This window comes from Oncorhynchus kisutch, linkage group LG15 (assembly GCF_002021735.2).
Source record: "Oncorhynchus kisutch isolate 150728-3 linkage group LG15, Okis_V2, whole genome shotgun sequence".
NCBI lineage: Eukaryota > Metazoa > Chordata > Actinopteri > Salmoniformes > Salmonidae > Oncorhynchus > Oncorhynchus kisutch.
In genome coordinates, this window is record NC_034188.2 from 32,290,009 (window position 1) to 32,312,106 (window position 22,098).

Sequence of the window (22,098 nt, forward strand, 5' to 3'; positions counted from 1 at the left end):
AAGACTGTTCACACCATGTGGAAGTCATAGAGAAATCTAGTTGATATCCCTTTAAATGGAGGGAAGGCATGCAATGGAACAGAGAGGTTTCAGGAAAAACAGCACTTCCTGGTTGGATTTTCCTTTGGTTTTCGCCTGCAATATCAGTTATGTTATACTCACAGACAAAATGTTGACAGTTTTGGAAACTTTACAGTGTTTTCTATCCTAATCTGACAATTATATTCATATTCTAGATTCTGGGCCTGAGAAATAGGCAGTTTCATTTGGGTACGTTTTTCATCCAAACGTTAAAATGCTGCCCCCTACACTCAAGAGGTTAAAGAGTTTAAGAATAGCCCATTGGAATTTGTTGTCTGTATATTTGATAATTTTATTGAGGATGCCATCAACACCACATGCCTTTTTGGGTTGAAGGGTTTGTGTTTTGTCCTGTAGTTCATTCAATATAATCTGCAAATCCAGTGGGTTCTGGTAGTCTTTAATAGTTGATTCTAAGATTTATATTTGATCATGTATATGGTTTTGCTGTTTGTTCTTTGTTATAGAGCCTAAGAGATTGGAGAAGTGGTTTACCCATACATCTCAATTTTGGATAGATACCCCTTCGTGTTGTTGTTTGTTAATTGTTTTCCAGTTTTCACAGAAGTGGTTAGTCTATGGATTCTTCAATTACATTGAGCTGATTTCTGACGTGCTGTTCCTTCTTTTCCGCAGCGTATTTCTGTATTGTTTTTGTGAAGGCTCAGGTTTTCTAGGTCTGTATGTTTTGGATGGATATGTTTAAAAGAAATCTTAGGTTTTGAATTCTTCATCAAATCATTTGTCATTGCTGTTCGTTTTCTTCAGTTTTCTGTTTGACATTTTTAGATTTGATATGGAAGATGAGAGGTTAAATATACTATTTAGATGTTCTACTGCCAAGTTTACACCTTCACTATTACTTTGAAACGTTTTGCCCATGAAGTTGTCTAAAAGGGATTGAATGTGTTGTTGCCTAATTGTTTTTGGGTAGGTTTCCACACTACATTCCTTCCATCTATAGCAATTCTTAATATTATTCATTTCCTTTGGCATTGACACCTCATTTTTTATTACATTTTTTATTTAACCTTTATTTAACTAGGCACGATTGAGTATAGCTCTTTTGATGTCAACTTAGATTTTTCTGTGATCTGATAGGGGTCTCAGTGGGCTGACTGTGAACGCTCTGAGAGACTCTGGGTTGAGGTTAGTGATAAAGTAGTCTACAGTACTACTGGAGTCCCCTCGAAACCTACCATTGACTATGTACATACCCAGTGTGCGACAGAGCTGTAGGAGTTGTTACATGGTTTTGTTTGTTATGTTGTAGTAGTTGTGCCTAGGGGGGCATATTGTGGAGGGAATGCTGTCACCTCCAGGCATGTGTTTGTTCCCCTGTGTGCTGAGGGTGTCAGGTTCTTGTCCGGTTCTGGCATTTAGGTCGCCACAGACTAGTACATGTCCCTGGGCCTGGAAATGATTGATTTCCCCCTTCAGGATGGAGAAGCTGTCTTCATTAAAGTATTGGGATTCTAGTGGGGGGATATAGGTAGCACACAAGAAAACATTTTCCTCTGTTTTTGAATTTCTAGCCAAATGTAAAATGTTCCTGTTTTGATTAATTTAACAGAGCGAGTTAGATCTGATCTAAACCTAACTAGGTCTCTCTCTCTCTCTCTCTCACACACACACACACACACACACACACACACACACACACACACACACACACACACACACACACACACACACACACACACACACACACACACATATACACACACACACACACACACACACAGAGAGCAGCAAAGACATTCAGCGCGACCAGTTATTTTAGTGAATCGGCTCTGTGGTGCTGGGGAATGAGTCCATACGTATGTCGTTGTCTTTGTGACCAGTAGATGGCAGTAAAAGTATGTGCGAGCTCTATTCCTGGCCACTGTGGCCAACAACCCTGGTCGTGCAGGGCTACATGAATTATGCTCTAAATGAATGATTCTCATACCAACATTAAGGAATATTGAAATGTACAACACCCACTTAACCCAAAAGAGGCAAGGGCATGTCTATACTATCCAATGTGTAATTCAAAAAAGAGAAAAATTATATTTGAGAGCTTTGTCAAGAGGCTGTATCATTGAACCTGAAACTGCATTTTATCCATGTTTGTTTATGGTGCGGTTGTCGGCGTGTGTACAGCAGTCTCCATGACGACGTATATTTACTCTAAGGTAGGTAACATTTACAAGGGGAGGCTGGAGGCAGTATTCTGCTCCTCCTATGATTAAAACATAAACAGACTGCTGCCAATCTGGACAACGTCAACAACCCACACACACTGCCTAGAACCGCATTCTACTCCAATGACGACTGTAGACTTCAACCTACATGATTTAAAGGTCTCCTGCTCGTATTTGAGTTGATGGCCGTCATGTGGAGGATAGGTAATGGATGGAATGGTGGAGGGAGGCTGCAGCAGGCTCGCCAGCAGATTGTGCATCGGCCCGTGCCTGAGGCTGGTGGTGTCTGTTTGTACACTGTCGGATGTCATTTTATCTGCACCTGGAGGAACATGGTTTGGTTAGAGTTTTGCCCTCTAATCTGATTCAAACGACTATCTCTCTCTCTCTATGCGTGTCAGAGAGTGTGAGAGAGTGGGAGAAAAGGAGAGAGTGTTGTGCCTGTGGCGGCTAGCCCACAAAGCCATTAGCTGCAAAACTGTGCCCAGGTTCTCTGTGATCTGGTTAGCTTAGTAAAACCAACCCTTTCCCGCTCCTTAGTTCCCTCCTTCCATCGCTCCCCTTCTCCCCTCCATCTTTTTCTCTTTTCCGAGTCATTTCAGCCTCACTGAGTGGTACCGGCAATCTGTGGATTCCACTATGCTGTCATTAAAAACACCTCTTTTGAAGACTGTACAGAAAGAGAGAGTGAGGGAAGAGGATGGAGGAGGAGGAGGAAGAGGAGGAAGATGAGGAGAAAATAAGAAAAAGGGGCAAGAGGAGTAAAGCGAGAGAGCTATCTGTCTCTCCATCTCTGTCATTTCTCTCTCTTTCCCTCCCTGTCTATCTTTCACAATGCACACAACCCCAAGCGTCCAGTAAGTGAACTTGTCTGTACAATAGGCAGCTTGGTGAATGGATAATCATTCTAAAACCCTTCAAAACATTGAGCCAGAAGAGGAGCAGAGGACCAGTTATAAACCAACTGCAGAGGATTATGTCTGGACAAGAGGAGCAGATAACCAGATTACTGCCCGGCGGATGGACACAGAGAGAGACAGAGAGACACACCAAACCCTGATACTATAGAGTAGGGGTAGGGGGAGGGAGGAAGAGAGATAGAGAGAGGGGGACATAAGGGGAGGGAGGAAGAGAGCGATAGGAGTAGAAAGAGGGAGAAAGTAAAAGAATGAGAGAGAGAAAGGGACAGAGATCTCAGGCAGTGTTGGCTGTTGTGATCATGGTCCCCCTCCTCCTACCCCACCCCCACAATAACTCCATGGACTTGCTTTAGTGTGCAGGGCGCTATCCATTGTGCTGATACAGCGCAGAGGATTCCACGCCAAATCTATGGTTATAGTGTGATAGAAGCAGAATTCAATATCATTCCAATGCAAGAACCGCCCAAAATTGTCCCCCCTCACCGATATCAACTACACCCTTAGTCACTCTGGTCATGGCCTTCCTTCCAGCTCTGTGGCCGACCAGCAGCTTTATCCCACAGCCCTCTGAAGAGACAGGACACACTGATGGGATTAATTTCGGATCATCCGGACACAAGCCCCGGAAAGTCTGCCTGCCTAACACAGCCCAGCATGGCTATAAGAGCTTGGAGTAAGTCTAACACAGCCCAGCCTTGTGAAGTCAGTGCTTAGTCACACAGCCCAACCAGGCTTCTGAACAGCCCAAAATAGCCCAGACAAACCAGGCTTTAGTCTATCGAAGCCCAGAAAGGCTACTGCCAACAGTGCACAGACCAACGTAGTCCATGCAGCCCATCAGTGGGAGGGAGTAGATGATTGGGTTGCTCAGTGAGTGGAGGGGTGATTCATTGGTATGGTGAGTGTGTGCCTTGAAAAAAAGAAGGGGAGAGAGAGAGAGATGCACATATGTGCACACTCAGTAGAAGAATCAAGGGACTGTCACACAAAATAAGAAATACAAACAGCCACATGCACACACTAAATGGCAGCTATCTTTTCTTCACGGACTGCATATTTGCACTCGCTGAAGTATTTACAATTTACATAAAATATTTTCAATTAACTCGACTCTTGCACGCCTCCTCTTGTGAAATAAATGATATGAATTGATACTTAATGGTTTCTAATGATTTAATGATCACGGTTTTACATGTAGACGCAGTTTGTTTCGCATCTCAATTGACCCAGTCGATTAGTCTGTATTCAAAGCTCCACATCGAGAAAATTAAAAGAAAAACTAGCAATTCTAAATCCCACCCCATCTAAAGACAAATCTCTCTCTCTTTCTCTCTCTCTCTCTCTCTCTCTCTCTCTCTCTCTCTCTCTCTCTCTCTCTCTCTCTCTCTCTCAGTGTCTATCTACCACTCCTCAGTACTCTCCCAGCCAGCTCGGAGGACCTCAGCCATTCAGTGACATGAACGGGGGAGAGGTAATAATCCATAATTTACAAATGCAATTACACCGGATCCTCTCTGATCGGGCATACATCCATACACTGCCACGTGGGTTAGGTTTAATGTTCACTGATGAGAAACCAAACGATATCAAATAACATGGAGGGATGTGACCTGGGGATAACCTTTCAGGTGTTCAGGCTAAGTGATCCTGAGAAGGAGAGAAAGAGGGCTGGGGGGCTGAATATCTAACTAAAACAACAGGAACTGTGACTAGTACTAGCATGTTTCTCCTTTATCAAGCTGCTTGTAACTCCGAGAACTCAAAAGAGTAAAAGAGGTAATGAAACTGAAATCGACAAATATAAACGTTCCACCAGAGAGCCAGACAGAGGGAGTCCTGAAGATAAAATGTGACAGGCAGACTGTAGACGTCCCCAAAGCAGAGCTCTATAAGCAGGCTGAGGGGGTCCTGCAGCTCTAGCCTGACAGGCTGCAGCATTGGAAGCGGTGCTCTGTCCTACACTCAGGGCACACCAATCAGAGCAGCCATATTGGACTAATTAAGGCCCTTAACCAGGCCTCACTAACAAGGCTCTTGCGAACAGGCTGGGACCCCCTGGAGAGCCACAGGAACTCTCAGGTTGCTCGCTGTTCCAAGAACGTGTCACCTATACTGTTCTATTTCATCCAGGAGGGTGAACGACAGAGAGCGAGGATAGACTCACATCCATTTCTCTCTCTCTCTCTCTGGCTGACTCATACACAGATCAGGGTTCAACTCTCTTGACATGTCTCACCCAGCAGAGTATCTGAGCTCTGGGCCTTGGAGACATGCTGACTTCCTACAAAAATATAGTAGGATGAAGGGGGAAGTTGGCAGTTGTCCACTTCGAGGCTTGTGCAAATCTCTGTCCAAAATACTCACGCAATTACCTCATTTAAGCTTAATAAAATTTGTTACATTGATACCTTTTTTGTCGTTTCCAACATACAGTAAAATACTTCATTTTTATTTTGGCAGCCAACAGTTTTAACTTGTTTAGACATCCTCCCCAAATTCAAGGAATAATCAACATCCTTTCGCCGAATAGCAATGGAATTTCTTGTCGTTGTATAACGTGTCACCACATTTCACAGTATAGGGAGGTTTCTACACGAGTCTCGCATCTTGGGTATGGCAGTCGCCAAAATCATTCCAATCCCAATTAAAAGGCCAATGCAGTTTATCGGGACTAGTTGGTTGGCTTTAGGACCTTGCAGACGGCTCAGAGTTGACAGGAAGGATATTTGCCCTGCTGCCCAGGCCGAGAGCACTGAGGTATGGCTGAGAAAACAGCTGCAGTGAACAGCTGCAGTGAACAGTGCCCCTTTTTTTCTCTCACTGAGGTAGAAAATGACTGAAGTAGAGGTTCTATGGCCAGTCATGTGTCTGTAGAATGTTAAGCCCCTTATCGACTGAGGTGAATGAAGCTCCAGCAGCCACAGTGATATCAAGCCTAGAACATCATTTGGCTTCTTTTTGTCTGTTCTCCAAATGTAGAAATGCAATAAATGAGTTTCAATGAGAATTTCAAAACAATCACCCCCTTTCCCTTCACCATACCCAAGGTCTAGTTGAAATTATGCCCATGGAGTCTCGTCTTCTGTGCCTGAATCTCACAAAGGGTGTTGAGGATGCATCATCGTTTGAATGTGGACCCCCCCTGAGAGAGAGAACAAATAAGGACGAGGAAGTGAACATTAGAGGAGAAAAAGGGGGAGCAGGGAATGAACAGAAGAGGGGAAACAAATGTGAGAGCCGTGGTGCATGAAATTAAAAAGATACCTTCAAATATTCCTGCTTTATGGCAAGCCCTCCCAAAGCTCTCTCTCTCTTCTACTCTCCTCCTCCGCTCTCCCTCAATTCAATTCTATTCAAGGGGCTTTATTGGCATGGGGAACATATGTTTACATAGCTAAAGCAACTGAAATGGATAAACAAAAGTGAAATAAACAATGAAAAAGTGAACGGTAAATATTACACTCACCCAAGTTCCAAAAGAATAAAGGCATTTGGAGTGTCATAGAATGTCTATATACGGTGTTGTAACGATGTGTAAATAGTTCAAGTAAAAAAGGGAAAATAAATAAACATACATATGGGTTGTATTTATAATGCTGTGTGTTCTTCACTGGTTGCCCTTTTCTCGTTGCAACAGGTCACAAATCTTGCTGCTGTGAAGGCACACTGTGGTCTCTCTCTCTCTCTCTTTCTCCCTCTCCCCCTTCCCTCCTTTCCCTCTGTGTTGATCGGCGAGGAGGGGAGTGGGCAGGGTAGATCTAAGATGGTGTAACCTTTAAGGTATGTCCGAATCAATAAAGCTCTCCTGTTCCTTCTCAGCAGTCCACTGCCTTCAGCAAGTCTAGGGAACTCTGAATATTTGTTCAGTCTGCTTCTGCTTTGAAATATCTGACTTCTTATCAAAGGTGGAGGCATCCGTATGGCGGTGTGTCTCTTTCTCTCTTGGCGCTATGTGGAATCCTGTAGTCTCAAGGCAGATGGCCTGTAGCCGTCGTCGACAAGCACTCGATCTACCTCGCTACTTAAACCAGTGAGCTACATCAAAGCACGTTGGGAGGCAGAGCACTGTCCCTTTAAGGCTCAATCCCAGCCTCAGCAGCAACAGTCTCTGAATCGGAGTCTTTGCCATCCGCTTTCTCCTCACAGCAGACATCTGCCCGATACGCACAAAAGCAAAAGCACAAACACCAAGGGGTGCAGAGATATTCCACCCTTTTTAAAACACATTTTGAATATTGTTAATAATCCCATAGGTTCATGTTCTTTCTGTTGCCGTGCCGCGGGGAGGGTAAAGGTAAATAGACTCTACCCAAAAGAGGAGGGATATTAGCATGTATACAGACAGAAGGAAAATACTCTGTTGGGTCTGACTGTTGCTGTGCTGTTCAAAACACAACACAACATACTGCTTTCAAAACATAGACTGACTTGGAGCTGAGACTTAAACATGTTCAGACTCAGAAAATACATTTTTAATAATCCACTTTTTTTTTTGTTAAAGCAGAGAGGACTTTGTCTATCTCTCCTCTGACCATCTTAAGATAACCCTGCCGAGCTAAACCCTGCCGAGCTAAACCCTGCCGAGCAAAACCCTGCCGAGCTAACCCTGCCGAGCTAACCCTGCCGAGCTAAACCCTGCCGAATGTGTTTACCTTACCAACTCTATATTATCAGCAGCAGCAGACTCCTGAGGTAGCCAATGCATAATAGACATCTCTTTCTAACCAGTCTCAATAGACGAGCTAATATGATCAGGCAAACATTTTCTTCAACGAAAAACCAGAGTCAAGACTAATCCAACACAGAAATGACCACTCCAATTTGGAGCTTATATAATCACAATAAACTCATGAGATATTCTATACCTTGGACCAGGATTTTTCCTGTACACGTTTTGTGACATGGCTAGGGAAAATCGCTCAGTCTTAGTTATAGACAATAACAAGGTCCCACTGTAGGATATAACTAGAGATGACATGTTCAGTATGTGAGAGAACTCCTTGCTTATTGTATTAACTAATCATTGATGGTCTGTCTAGGTACCAGCCTACACCGGTCGTGAAGCTGTGAGTTTGGGGAGAGAAAATGTCTTCCCCCTCAGTCTCAGCCTCACTGAGCTCTGTGATCTCTCAAAGCCCCAATGTGTCAGTGACAAGATATTGACTTCCATCTTTATGTGGAGTCAGTCCCTGAGGAAGTCCAGGGGACAGCAGCCCAGCTATCGATCCACAGGAGTGATATGAGCTATGGGCACACCTCCTATGATAAATCTATCGGCTGGGCGATATGAAGTATGCACATGCCACACGAGGTATGATGTATGTACGGCTGGAGAGATTGATGAAATGACTCTCCTCACCACACACACACACATACAGTTTGACTGAAATCGTGGCTCTCTAAATGTAAAACATCTTTGATTAACAGGGGATTTACTTCCCTCTCTCTCTTTCTCCGTCTCTCTTTCGCTGTCTTTGTCTCTCTTTACCCTTTCGCTCTCTTCTGATCCGTTTCTATTTTTCTCTCTTTCTCCCTCTTCTGCAGTCTCCTTGTCTGGCTCCTCTCTGAACACTGTGTCAGATAGGGGCAAAGGATCAATGTGGGACACAGTTCTTTTTCACAGCAGGGCTTCTAAAGCAGGAGCCTCAGAGGGTCTTCTGGGGCTATGTCTTCTCAGTGTGGTGATGTCATAATCTCTAGGGTGGGGATAAGGCATTGATTGGTTTGGAGATAAAGTGTCTTGACCATGTGTCATGTCCAGTGTTTGTCTCAGAACTGTGGATACCTGTGACAAACCTGCACATAAGTCTATCCAGTGTTAAATCAACACAGAGACTGTTAAATGTAACACATACAATGTGGACCTGTATAAACACTGGGACAGTGTTAAATGAACACACTGCTTAACGTAAAGCCTTATTTGCATATGCCTTCGAGTGAATTGTAGGGTTTACCACCAATGGCTGTAATTGTTAGTGACAGCGACATGGGTGTTGCTTTCATCCATTTTCAGTCCTGAGATCTTAAGCTAATATGTTATCATTAAAATGTCATCCTGTAGCACAATACATATTTCACAAGGCCTGATTTTGAGGGCCTAGTGCCAACCTATTACAGTGTCTTGAAACCCATGGTGAAAAGTCCACATCAGTTCGACAAGTCACGTTATGCAGGCTTGCAAAGGGATGTGTAATTCCAATTGGAATCCAGCCAGAGTGGGGATATCCAACCTTTGGAATGTTTAATCACCCCGACCTGCATTCAGAATGACTGCCAGGGATGGGAAGACTAAAGGCGTCAGCAAGCTTCAGTTCGTCTGGCTCCTGGCCGAGCTCGGCTAGTGTGCTCGCAAACGCCCTTAAAATAACTTTCCCTTGAAAAACAAGACAAAAACGTCAATAGTGCTGTTTGTCCATTTTGAGACGCCGAAGCCTGTATACGCTTCCTCCAAATAGTCAGAATTACTCGAAGATAACTCAAGAAATATGTAATTCATTTTGACTTTCTGAGGAGTTCTTTGTTGCACAATTTTCATCTGACTAGGATGTTTGGTGCAGTATTCTCAAGTTGAAAAAATGGCATGAGGACGAGTCGTCTTCCGTGAATGAAAACAGGCACTTCATTGAAGAATCCCTACTGTTGACCAATCGCTGACGAAGGGGCGTAGACTTCGGCTACCGAATTTGGCTTGCCTCGAGAGATAAAAATGTGTGTGCCCGAACATCTGGGGAAAAAAGTCCAAAATGAACAAAAACGTTACAAATGTTATCGTAATACACTGTATACCAACAAACTGTTCCATATGGTTTGGGCTGGGAAGCATGTGGGCACCTTAAGATGGCGACAAAACTTTTGGACTGGTAGGGACTGAAGCTCAAGGTTTCATGCCTTCTCCTATTGCTATTCTCAGCGGATCTGTCCGGTTGAAGGTGAGGCTTGGCAAGGTACAAGAGGGAGGGGTGTTGGTGTTCTCCTTTTGCTTTCTCAACTTGATTTGATGGAAACTAACTATATTGGATAAAAAATGTAAAGACAAAATTGTAAGAAGAGGGAACAAACCTGGTTTAGGGTAAAGATTTAGGTTTAAGTGGTAGGGTAGGGATTAGGATACAAATCCAGTTTACGGGAAGATGTTTGGTTTGGGGGAGGGGGTAAGTAAATCTTGCTCTTCAGGGTATTGGGGAAGGAATATTTTTTGATTGTGAGTGGTGGGATGAGTGGTTGTTGAAGTTGTTGTCGCAATGAGCTTTGTTTTCCTTGGTCAACAGGAGCTGGCAGAGAGGATTAGGCACAGGTCTGGTCTTCATCAGATGACTGCCACTAAAAAGCAACTAATCCCTTTGAAAAACGGCCTGTGTGGCATCGATATGAGTCAGAAACATTTATTCTAGTGTCAAAATTGTCTACAAAGTGTACATATGATCATTTTGGTTATAAAGTCAGTCTTGTCAAAAACAGAGTGCGTCACAGCGAGTAAATTAAGGTTGGGTTTGGATTAAAATTGTAAACAAATCATGCCCCCTTTTGCCAAGCTCCACATGCAATTCGCTTCCCTTCATTGAATGGGTCTCCGTTGTTTCATTGCCCCCAACATGTTCAAAGGACGACAGACTAACGCTAGCTTAATGTGCAACAACCGGTAGTGGTAAGTATAACCAGAGATACTAGAATATAATGACCTCTCTGGTATAACTTAGCTAACAACGTTAGATAATGTTATTGCTGGTCATGTATGTAGCTATCTTTTGATAAAGCGAGGCAGGCTAGCCAATGTTAGCTAGCGAGACAGGCTAGCTAATGTTTTAGCTAATGTTAGCATAGCTAGCTTGCTAGATAACTTTACCTACCTCATTACAACTTAGTTAGGTTGTAGCTCATACAAGTATTATTATTATTTTATTATTATTTTAATTAGATTTTTTATTACTCAAAATGCAGATCAACAATTTACATTGTTCCATCATACCAAACAGAATACAGGTATTAACGAGAAAATACTAAAACATACAAAAACTATCAAGTAATAAAAAAATTTACAATTCTAGTGCAATTGTAATCACTCTGAAAAAATCCTATTATAATGATTCAGGAAAATGTTATTATTGTTGTTATTCACTAGGGTTAATGTTTAAATGAAATAGTTCAATTCAATCAAACAAAATGTAATTTTGGTATAGTATATATGGTATAGTATATTCATACAAGTTTATTGTTTATTGTCCAGATACAAGTGGTTATGTAACATTATCATTTGACTATGCTAGCTAGGTAGGCTAGCTAGCTACAGACTCGCTAACATTAGACTACAAGTCAGAGTTACGTTAGTTAGTTTTAAGTTAGTTCATAGCTCACACAAGTGTATTCTGTATTGTCTAGGACGAAACAAAATAATGGATACAGCTATGGTGGTAGTTAACTCATCTCTGAGTCTAACTAATCATTGAACTAGGAGCAACAAATTGTAACGGCGTCACTGGGCTGAATCTAATCCAGTCTGGAGCTATAGTCAGTATACATTTTTAAAGCATAGAATTAGAGTTTCAAATAGTTACCACAGCCACTAAGTCAAAATGTACTATATCATAAAAATTAATGAAAAAATAGAATCATTTAGGTCTTAATTTAAGGCATAAGGTTAGCAGTTTAGTTAAGGTTAGGGTTAGGTTTAAAATCACATTTTGAGAAGATACATTTTAGAAATAGGCAGGGTTTGGGGCTGTCGTAACTAACTAACCAACCTAGAAATAGCTACTACTACAGTTACTGCCCCGATGACACAGACTGCTTCAACAACGGTAATGTGTGTTATGTAAAAAGTTTAATAAATAACTAAATTAATTACCCAGCCAAGCAGAGTCATTTTGGTTGTGAAGTGCATTATCAAAAAGCTTTGTCCTTTCTTTATAACAAAATGCAATTTACCATTTGGCTGTCTATTATATCACCCTGTCACAGGCCCTCCCAGTCAACACCACCTCATAAGATGAGGAAGTACATTGTTTAAGAGGATTGGCTGCTGCAATTGTTTGAGAGATTTTTGCAGCCAAACATGCAACATAGAGAAGACCAGGAAGGGGACCCTTAGCATCTCGCAGACATGCCCTCGCTGTGAGCGTTCCTATAAATGGAACAGCGAGGAGACGTGAATCACGTCGGTGACATTTGACCTGGTCAAAGGTCAAAACAGTTTTGACTTACGTCCCAATTCACCTTAATAACCTAGCCTGGTGGAACCAGCCTGATCGCTGCGTTTATCATAGTATTTCACATCAAATATCATGATATCTGAAGTGAAATAGAAAGGTGAACGCAGTGATCAGGTTGGTTCCACCACGCTAATCATAACCACTACTTATAATCTAATCAGTGCTCTGTGTGTGTGTGTTTGTGTGTGACCGACCAGTATCTTTGATGAGGGGCCAGGAGCTGGTTTATGCTGCCATGCCCATCAATGGGGCGCTGGCAAAGACCTTAACTCCAGCCTCACCTCTTGCCTGCTCACCGACGGTTGTCGATGGGGAGACCAGAATTAGGTAGGTTTAGTCTGACCTGAAACTTCAACATAGTAACTGTTTGTGTGTCTGTCCGATAGTACCTATCCTAAATGCCATTGGTAATAGAACAGTGACTATGTGTGTGTTCACAGAAACATGTATGGAGCCAGCACATGGAGACTTGTCCAGACTGACAGACGGGCTTGATACAGTACTGATGTCTCTAAATGGAGAGAGACCTGGCACTCGGCATAAACATTTTACTAGACAACTTTTACTTGTTTTGTCTTTTTCCCACGTCTCGGGTCGCCTCATCTGGCTCCCACACCTCGGCCGACCCGTCAGGCTCGCCCAGGTGGGATGCCGGGTGGGGGGGTACATTTACGTCTCCTCCCGATCCCACTCTCTGGCGCTCGAGGTCGCCAGGCTGCTTATCATTACGCACACCTGTCACCATCGTTAAGCGCATCAGCTCTTCATCGGACTCACCTGGACTTCGTCATGTTATTAATTAGCTCCCCTATATCTGTCACTTCCTCCATTTCTTCCCCGAGTCAGGATTAATGTCGTTATGTTTCCCTTGTCCAGACGCTGTCCGTGTTTTGTTTCATGTCTGTTATTTATTAAATATTCACGCCCTGAACTTGCTTCTCATCTCCCACCGTCTGTCCTAACAGAAATAGTGTTTTTAAAGTAATCCCTCCCTGTACTTGCTTCTCATCTCCCACCGTCTGTCCTAACAGAAATAGTGTTTTTAAAGTAATCCCTCCCTGTACTTGCTTCTCTTCTCCCACCGTCTGTCCTAACAGAAATAGTGTTTTTAAAGTAATCCCTCCCTGTACTTGCTTCTCTTCTCCCACCGTCTGTCCTTACAGAAATAGTGTTTTTAAAGTAATCCCTCCCTGTACTTGCTTCTCATCTCCCACCGTCTGTCCTTACAGAAATAGTGTTTTTAAAGTAATCAAATTACTTAAATTCAATTTAAGAAGCAAGGAGAGGGGGGTGCTAAAAACACATTTGGTCTGTTTTGCTGTGTGCTTGTGGTTGTGCTTTCTCCACTTGTAAGTCAATAGAGGTTGATTAGGGGGCTCACAAACAGTGTCCACACATTAGGTTAATTTCACAGATTTTACATTTGGATAGCGGCTACCCTACTCCGTCCAAGAGTCCAAATGACATGTTTTATATCCTACAGTCCTGCCAATCACTAATCTGGCATCAACAGTCCCTTGGTCCAAATCTCAGCGCAATTGAAACTGGTAAAATGTTGCCCGTTACATAGAATGTTGTTTCCAGAATCGCTCAAGAACGTATAGATCCAAGCTGCAGTAAGTACAAATGAGGACCTACAGGGATGTTAGGCCTATAGTGAGGACCCATGGGGTCATGTTAGGCCTATAGTGAGGACCCACGGGGTCATGTTAGGCCTATAGTGAGGACCCAAGGGGTCATGTTAGGCCTATAGTGAGGACCCATGGGGTCATGTTAGGCCTATAGTGAAGACCCACGGGGTCATGTTAGGCCTATAGTGAGGACCCAAGGGGTCATGTTAGGCCTATAGTGAGGACCCAAGGGGTCATGTTAGGCCTATAGTGAGGACCCACGGGGTCATGTTAGGCCTATAGTGAGGACCCACGGGGTCATGTTAAGCCTATAGTGAGGACCCAAGGGGTCATGTTAGGCCTATAGTGAGGACCCAAGGGGTCATGTTAGGCCTATAGTGAGGACCCACGGGGTCATGTTAGGCCTATAGTGAGGACCCACGGGGTCATGTTAGGCCTATAGTGAGGACCCAAGGGGTCATGTTAGGCCTATAGTGAGGACCCACGGGGTCATGTTAGGCCTATAGTGAGGACCCACGGCGGCCATTTGCCCGAGCTGCCTTTTGCCAGTCCGTTTCTGGGCCTATGTGTCGTGGGCAATATGGTATGCTGTTATTATGTAGAAGACAGTGGGGACGTTTTTCTCCCTGATATGTTAGTAGTTAGAAGTATCCAAAGGTTCCCTGCTGGATGAGCCATTAACGCTTAGCGGGGTCTGTGTCACAGCTACAGAGAAGTGAAAGCCTGCCTGCTGCACTAAACCAGGCCCAACAAAACTCAAAAACTCACAGTCACTCTGCCTATCCAATCAAATACAGTACCAGATCAGGTGCGTGTGTGGTTTGGGGGGGGGGCTGTGTGCGCGTGTGTGTGCGTGATGGCCGTGTGTGGATGACAGCTCATGGGCACAGCGTACCTTTCGTACTGCTACTTTTCTCGCAAACCTTTACACCTTGAGAAGATTCCTTCACTTTCTAACCAGAATGTCTCTCCTCACAAGCACATTATTATGTTCACATCCCCTGCTATGCAGTTGGACAAGGGGATGTTCGGAAACCTGCTTGACGATTTACAGTCATTTCAGAAACCCATCATATCTCTATGCTAAATCCATAGGCTTATGATTGAGAGGGTGCCACGTTTTAACTCGGGGCTATGAAAATAGACCTCGTGCAGCATCAATAACTTATTTTGAAGAAGTACAATATTCCAAAGAAATTACGTGATGTCTCAATGTGCCTGGGAATAAACTTCAACGTTAGATTACTAAAAGAAAAGAAAAAACTGGTAGGAGAGAAAGAGGGAGCTGCAGCGGCTTTTAACTGCTTGGTCTTGTTCTCTGTCATCTCCTTATTCAATTCCTTGTGTTTTTTTCCCTCCCTCTCGTTCAAGTGGACCTGGCTTCGATCCCAATCCTGTGGGATTTGGAACGGGCGAATCACAGATGTTTAGACTTTTAATAACACACAAAGATGTAATACCAAATAATAAGGTTTAAAAGACATGGTGTGAAAAGTCCAAAGAAAGAAATGAATAAAAAAACAGGTGTGGGAGTTGAGTCGAGTTCTCCAGTTTGTATTTCTTAGCACCTGTACTGAGTTTAAACCAATAGTCTAATATTCATAACAGTAAATCCTATGAAAGCACTTAGCCCTCCATTGGTAATGCTGTATATGGTCCCTACTCCCAGGCTGACAGCCATGGTGTTGTAGAGACACTCCAACATAAGGTCAATGTATTCCTCTGAGGGGACGCCACCGAGCCTGGCGCCACAGAAACCTGTGCCAGGTGGTCAGTCCCTGTGCCGCTAAGGAGTCTGGGATAGGTGGAGGGACAATCGCTCCACGGGTGTGAAGGGACTGATATGGGCTCTGGCAAAAAGCTCACTGACATTTAAAGATGTTATTACCCTCAAGCCTCAAAGGAGAGGGCTGGCGAGGGTGTGTGTGCGAATGTGTGTGTGCCCGTGTGTATGTGTATTTGTGTGTGAGTGTGCATTTGTGTGTGAGTGTGCGTGTGTGCATGTGTGTGTGTGTGTGTGTGTGTGTGTGTGTGTGTGTGTGTGTGTGTGTGTGTGTGTGTGTGTGTGTGTGTGTGTGTGTGTGTGTGTGTGTGTGTGTGGGTGGGTGGGTGGGTGTGTGTGTGGAGTGTGAAGGGAGTAGGAACACATGATGTGTTGAGGTAAGAGGCTAATGTAAATATGATACATCTCTTCTACCTATCATCAACTTGCTTTATTCCCCATCTGCAAGCTCTCTGGACTGGAGTTCCTTATAACAATGTTTGAGATAGCAGGGCCAGTACAAAGCAATGATCTGAGCTGCTTTTGACAACTCAAGTAGCTTGAATCTCCACTGTGATATCCTACACAGCACTGGGAGAGACTCTGACAACATGAGGAGCTCAAACACATGAATAATGCAACATTGTTTTTTTTAGCACAACAGTGGGAATTAACAAAATCAGGAACACTTTTCCATCATTCTATAAACAGGCCATTAACCTTCACCCATTGACACATCTAACCTGTTCAACGATAAACAGGTATATACAGTTGAAGTCAGAAGTTTACATACACTTAGGTTGGAGTCAATAAACTCGTTTCTCAACCACTCCACAAATTTCTTGTTAACAAACTGTAGTTTTGGCAAGTCGGTTAGGACATCTACTTTGTGCATGACACAAGTCATTTTTCCAACAATTGTTTACAGACAGATTATTTCACTTATAATTCACTGTGTCACAATTCCAGTGGGTCAGAAGTTCACATACACTGAGTTGACTGTGCCTTTAAACACCTTGGACAATTCCAGAAAACGATGTCATGGCTTTAGAAGCTTCTGATAGGCTAATGGAGATCATGTGAGTCCATTTAGGGACCCTGTGGGTGTACTTCAAGGCATACCTTCAAACTCAGTGCCTCTTTGCTTGACAAAATAAATCAGCCAAGACCTCAGAAAACCTCAGAAAACAAAGTGTAGACCTCCACAAGTCTGGTTCATCCTTGGGAGCAATTTCCAAATGCCTTGTACCACGTTCATCTGTACAAACAATAGCATGCAAGTATAAACACCATGGGACCACGCAGCCATCATACCGCTCAGGAAGGAGACGCATTCTGTCTAGAGATGAATTTACTTTGGTGCGAAAAGTGCAAATCAATCCCAGAACAACAGCAAAGGAGCTTGTGAAGATGCTGGAGGAAACAGGTACAAAGGTATCTATATCCACAGTAAAACCAGTCCTATATCGACATAAGCTAAAAGGCCGCTCAGCAAGGAAGAAGACACTGCTCCAAAACCGCCATAAAAACGCCAGACTATAGTTTGCAACTGCACATGGGGACAAAGATCTTACTTTTTGGAGAAATGTCCTCTGGTCTGATGAAACAAAAACAGAACTGTTTGGTCATAATGACCATCGTTATGTTTGGAGGAAAAATTGGGAGGCTTGCAAGCCGAAGAACACATCCCAACTGTGAAGCACAGGGGTGGCAGCATCATGTTGTGGGGGTGCTTTGCTGCAGGAGGGTCTGGTGCACTTCACAAAATAGATGGCTTCATGAGAAGGAAAATTACGTGGATATACTGAAGCAACATCTCAAGACATCAGTCAGGAAGTCAAAGCTTGGTCTCAAATGGGTCTTCCAAATGGACAATGACCCTAAGCATACTTCCAAAGTTGTGGCAAAATGGCTTAAGGACAACAGAGTCAAGGTATTGGAGTGGCCATCACAGAGCCCTGACCTCAATCCTATTGAAAAAATGTGTGGGCAGAACTGAAAAAGCGTGTGCGAGCAAGGAGGCCTATAAACCTGACTCAGTTACACCAGCTCCGTCAGGAGGAATGGGCCAAAAACTTATTGTGGGAAACTTTTGGAAGGCTATCTGACATGTTTGACATGTTAAACAATTTCAAGGCAATGCTACCAAATGCTAATTGAGCATATGTAAACATCTGACCCACTGGGAATGTGATGAAAGAAAACCTAAAACCTAAAACCTGAAATAAATCATTCTCTCTTCTATTATTTTGACTTTTCACATCCTTAAAATAAAGTGGTGATCCTAACTGACCTATTAAATGTCAGGAATTGTGAAAAACTGAGTTTAAATGTATTTGGCTAAGGTGTATGTAAACTTCCGACTTCAAATGTAATTAACAATGAGGCTCTGCTTCCCTCTACCTTACTCTCTTTCAGCTGTGTGTGTGTGTGTGTGTGTGTGTGTGTGTGTGTGTGTGTGTGTGTGTGTGTGTGTGTGTGTGTGTGTGTGTGTGTGTGTGTGTGTGTGTGTGTGTGTGTGTGTGTGTGTGTGTAAGAGAATGATGACACCATATGGTATGTGCCCAGGTGAGATCGTAGTCACGGGCCTCACGGGTGTCTGTGTGTCTCATCAGTAGACCATCTGTACCTCCTTCACTTCAAAGAAGCACTGTCCTCGGAACTACCTTCCAGACATATTCCATATTCAGTTGATGTTAACACATTTGCCGTTGAGCATTGTGTTCCATGGCGGAACACTGAACCTTTCAGGAAATCATGGTTAATGTTCTTCCACATAGATCTACTATCGATAGCTGAGCGGGGGAGAGGAAAACCCGCAAATGCATGGAGGAAGGTACACGCTCACACATACATAAACACACTGCCCCCCATTAAAACAGCTTGAGCTACGACTGAGTTACGAGGGTTTCAATTACTCATCAAATCTGACAGTGTTCCTCGGTTATGAGCAGTCAGGATGAATTTACAGTCTCACTCCCCTCGCCAGGCGAAGGGAGATGTTTGAATTCAAAAGTAGCTAGGGACTCTTTAAAGATTTATCTGCGGCAGTGAGTCTCTGTGTGTGTATGTGTGTGTGTGACAGATAGAGTGAATCAGAGAGAGAGAGCGAGACGGATAGACTGAAAGAAACAGAAAGGATGGAAAAAAAGAGGGATTTAGATGAACCTGTGCATGTTGAGGGTCTTCTCCACTCACACATAGCAACACAACAGTGATGGTTCCATCTTCCTCATGTGTCAGTCAGCCCCTCTGCTCCCACTCACATGGATGTAATGCAGAGGCCTGGACAGTGGAGAGGGCTCCCTAGCAGCTCTCCAACATGTCCTTGACTTGATGATCAAACTGTAATGAGGTCTCAGTGAAAAATGTACTGGACGCAATAAGTTCTGGGCTCTCGCACAGAGAAGGATGGGGGAGTAGCCAAAGGCATCTAATGGCACGGCTGCCTGAATGAAATGAAATGTGTTAATAAAGAGTGGCGTAAATTATGTGCTGATATGCTGTTGCCACACAGCCGTGCATCACTCCTTATGGCTCAGGATCACAGCTTTGTTTTATATTAAATACCACACACATTTTACTTGGGAGCTGCCCGAGCCTTGGGGACTCTTTATAACAGATTTATAAGTAGAACATAGTCTGTTAATCACTAGTTTATAGATGGCCTATAAATCAATAATAAACTGCTAGAACTCATTGGTTGAAATTGTATAATAGATCATTGTTTTGGTGTTAGCCAAATAGTAGTTAAAAAGTCATCATAACCCAGTCTAATAATGGTTAGGGTAATATTTTAGGACTGTAGTTATAAACGGAGGTAATATTCCAGGATACTCAAAATTCTTCCATCCCAGTGGGTATGGGTGAACAACCTCCCTCCCTCCCTCCCTCCCTCCCTCCCTCCCTCCCTCCCTCCCTCCCTCCCTCCCTCCCTCCCTCCCTCCCTCCCTCCCTCCCTCCCTCCCTCCCTCCCTCCCTCCCTCCCTCCCTCCCTCCCTCCCTCCCTCCCTCCCTCCCTCCCTCCCTCTCTTCTTGGGCTCTTCTTCTTGGCTAACCCCCTCCCTCGCCGAGTACTAGCCCGGTACACTTCACGTCCTGATTAGTAAAGAAGCACCAGTTGGCCTTGTTAATCACAGAGTGGAACCCCCTCCCCTGCTCCCCTCCCCAGAGGAACCCTGGAATCAGCCTGCTGTGGAACTCCAAGATGCTCCTTCTGGCTCGCTGGGGAGGTGGGGGGGAGTGGGGGTGGAGAGAAAGTATGAGAAAGAGAAGGACAGAGAGAGAGAGAGAGAGATAGAGAGCGAGAGACCAAGAGAAAAAGGAGGTGATAGAGAAAAAGTGAGATCCACACAGAGAGATGATGTTTTTTAAACACCCCCTGAGAGGACATAATGAGTGTAAATCTGCTGCTCTTCTCTCTCAGGCCTGCCGGAGCAGAGGCCCGGAAACAATACAATCCCCCTCGTGGAGAACCTTCAGAGGTAACTGCTAAACTCACCACAAAGTTTAGTCTTCTAAACTAAAGTTGGAAATGACAAACTAAAATACATTTCAGAAATCTTCCTGTGTATGTGGCATTACTCTGTTCTGATTTTTTTAAGACAATTTTTTTCTACTACAAGATTACATTGCCCGTTCTTTGGCCAGAAAACACATGAAGTGAAACAAAATAAAAGTCATAATTTAAAAAAAGGGCCTAGCTCGCTGACATCTCCACTGTCAGGAAAGATAAATTAAGCACCCTGAGGAAACCTATATAATATCTTCCAAGTTTGCACAGGGCTTGGTTAGAAAACAAATGCACACATTTACCCAAAGGTTACCCCTGACACGTCACATGGCATTTTATGTGCATTAAACATCCACAAACAGAGAGCAGTGATTCAAGACCAACAGAAAGCGGTATAACGCTCTGAGACATATGACCAGTTGACAATTCTCCACAAAGACAGCTCTTGTTCTACTATTCTGAGGGATGTTATGTAACAATGGTCAACGAGAGAGAAAGAGGGAGAGAGAATTAGAGGGTGAGATTGCAAATAATGTGTGTGGAAGTCTTTTTGTGAGAAATGGAGAAAGAGAGCATCATGGGTAGGTATAGAGAGAGCCAGAGGAAAAAAAGCGACAGAGCAAAATATACTTGAAGGGCATGGTATTGTTCAATGTATAGGTCAAGCTAAAGTAAATGATAAGCTCAGTATGTGTGAATGAACATTTGAATGCTGGAGGATCATGTGAATACTGGAGGAAATGTGAATACTGGAGGAAATGTGAATGCTGGAGGAAATGTCAATGCAGAAGGAACATGTGAATGCTGGAGGAAAAGTGACTGCTGGTGGAAATGTGAATGCTGGAGGAAATGTCAATGCTGGTGGAAATGTGAATGCTGGAGGAAGTGTGAATGCTGGAGGAAGTGTGAATGCTGGAGGAAATGTGAATGCTGGAGGAAATGTGAATGCTGGAGGAATATGTGAATGCAGGAGGAATATGTGATCGCTGCAGGAACGTGTGAATGCCGGGTCCGTCTCTCTGCTGTAGCCACTAGTTTTTCCACATGATTACACTCTACATCAACTTCTAAGATAGACTCTAGACGAGTGGTTTGTCCTTCAACAAACTCTCGGTGAGGTTTGAAAACATCTATGCTATTGTAAGTGATCACATTCAGTGAAATGAATATAAAGATATGTATTGAAGCCTCAAATAAAGTGCACCATACTGTACTGGAAGGTACATTACACACTTCATGCACTGTGATTTCTGTAAGAAGTGAATGCATGTTTGTACGTAACCACCTTAAGAGTAGCTAACGATTATCATTTCCAGCACACTATACTGTCCATCTGATAAACAAGGAATACATTTTATATAATAAATAAAATATATTAATACAATATAATATAAATCAAAGAAAATGTTTTTAATATGTTTTCCTTTCCGTTGCCAATGTTTTCAATATTGAAGGAATATATTAAACAGCCATGCATGACAGCCCATATGTAATTTCAAGTCTTGTCCACCATCTATCATATGGGTGAAATATATGCCAGGACAGAAATATACACCATTTACCAGCACATTTATAAAACATATTATTTCATAATAGTGTTCTGCAGACACCCTAATGTATTATTGAACAGATCTCATTTTCATTCAAACAACCTGTAAGCCCTTCACATGCACACGCACACGCATGCGCACAGACACACACACACACACACACACACACACACACACACACACACACACACACACACACACACACACACACACACACACACACACACACACACACACACACACACACAC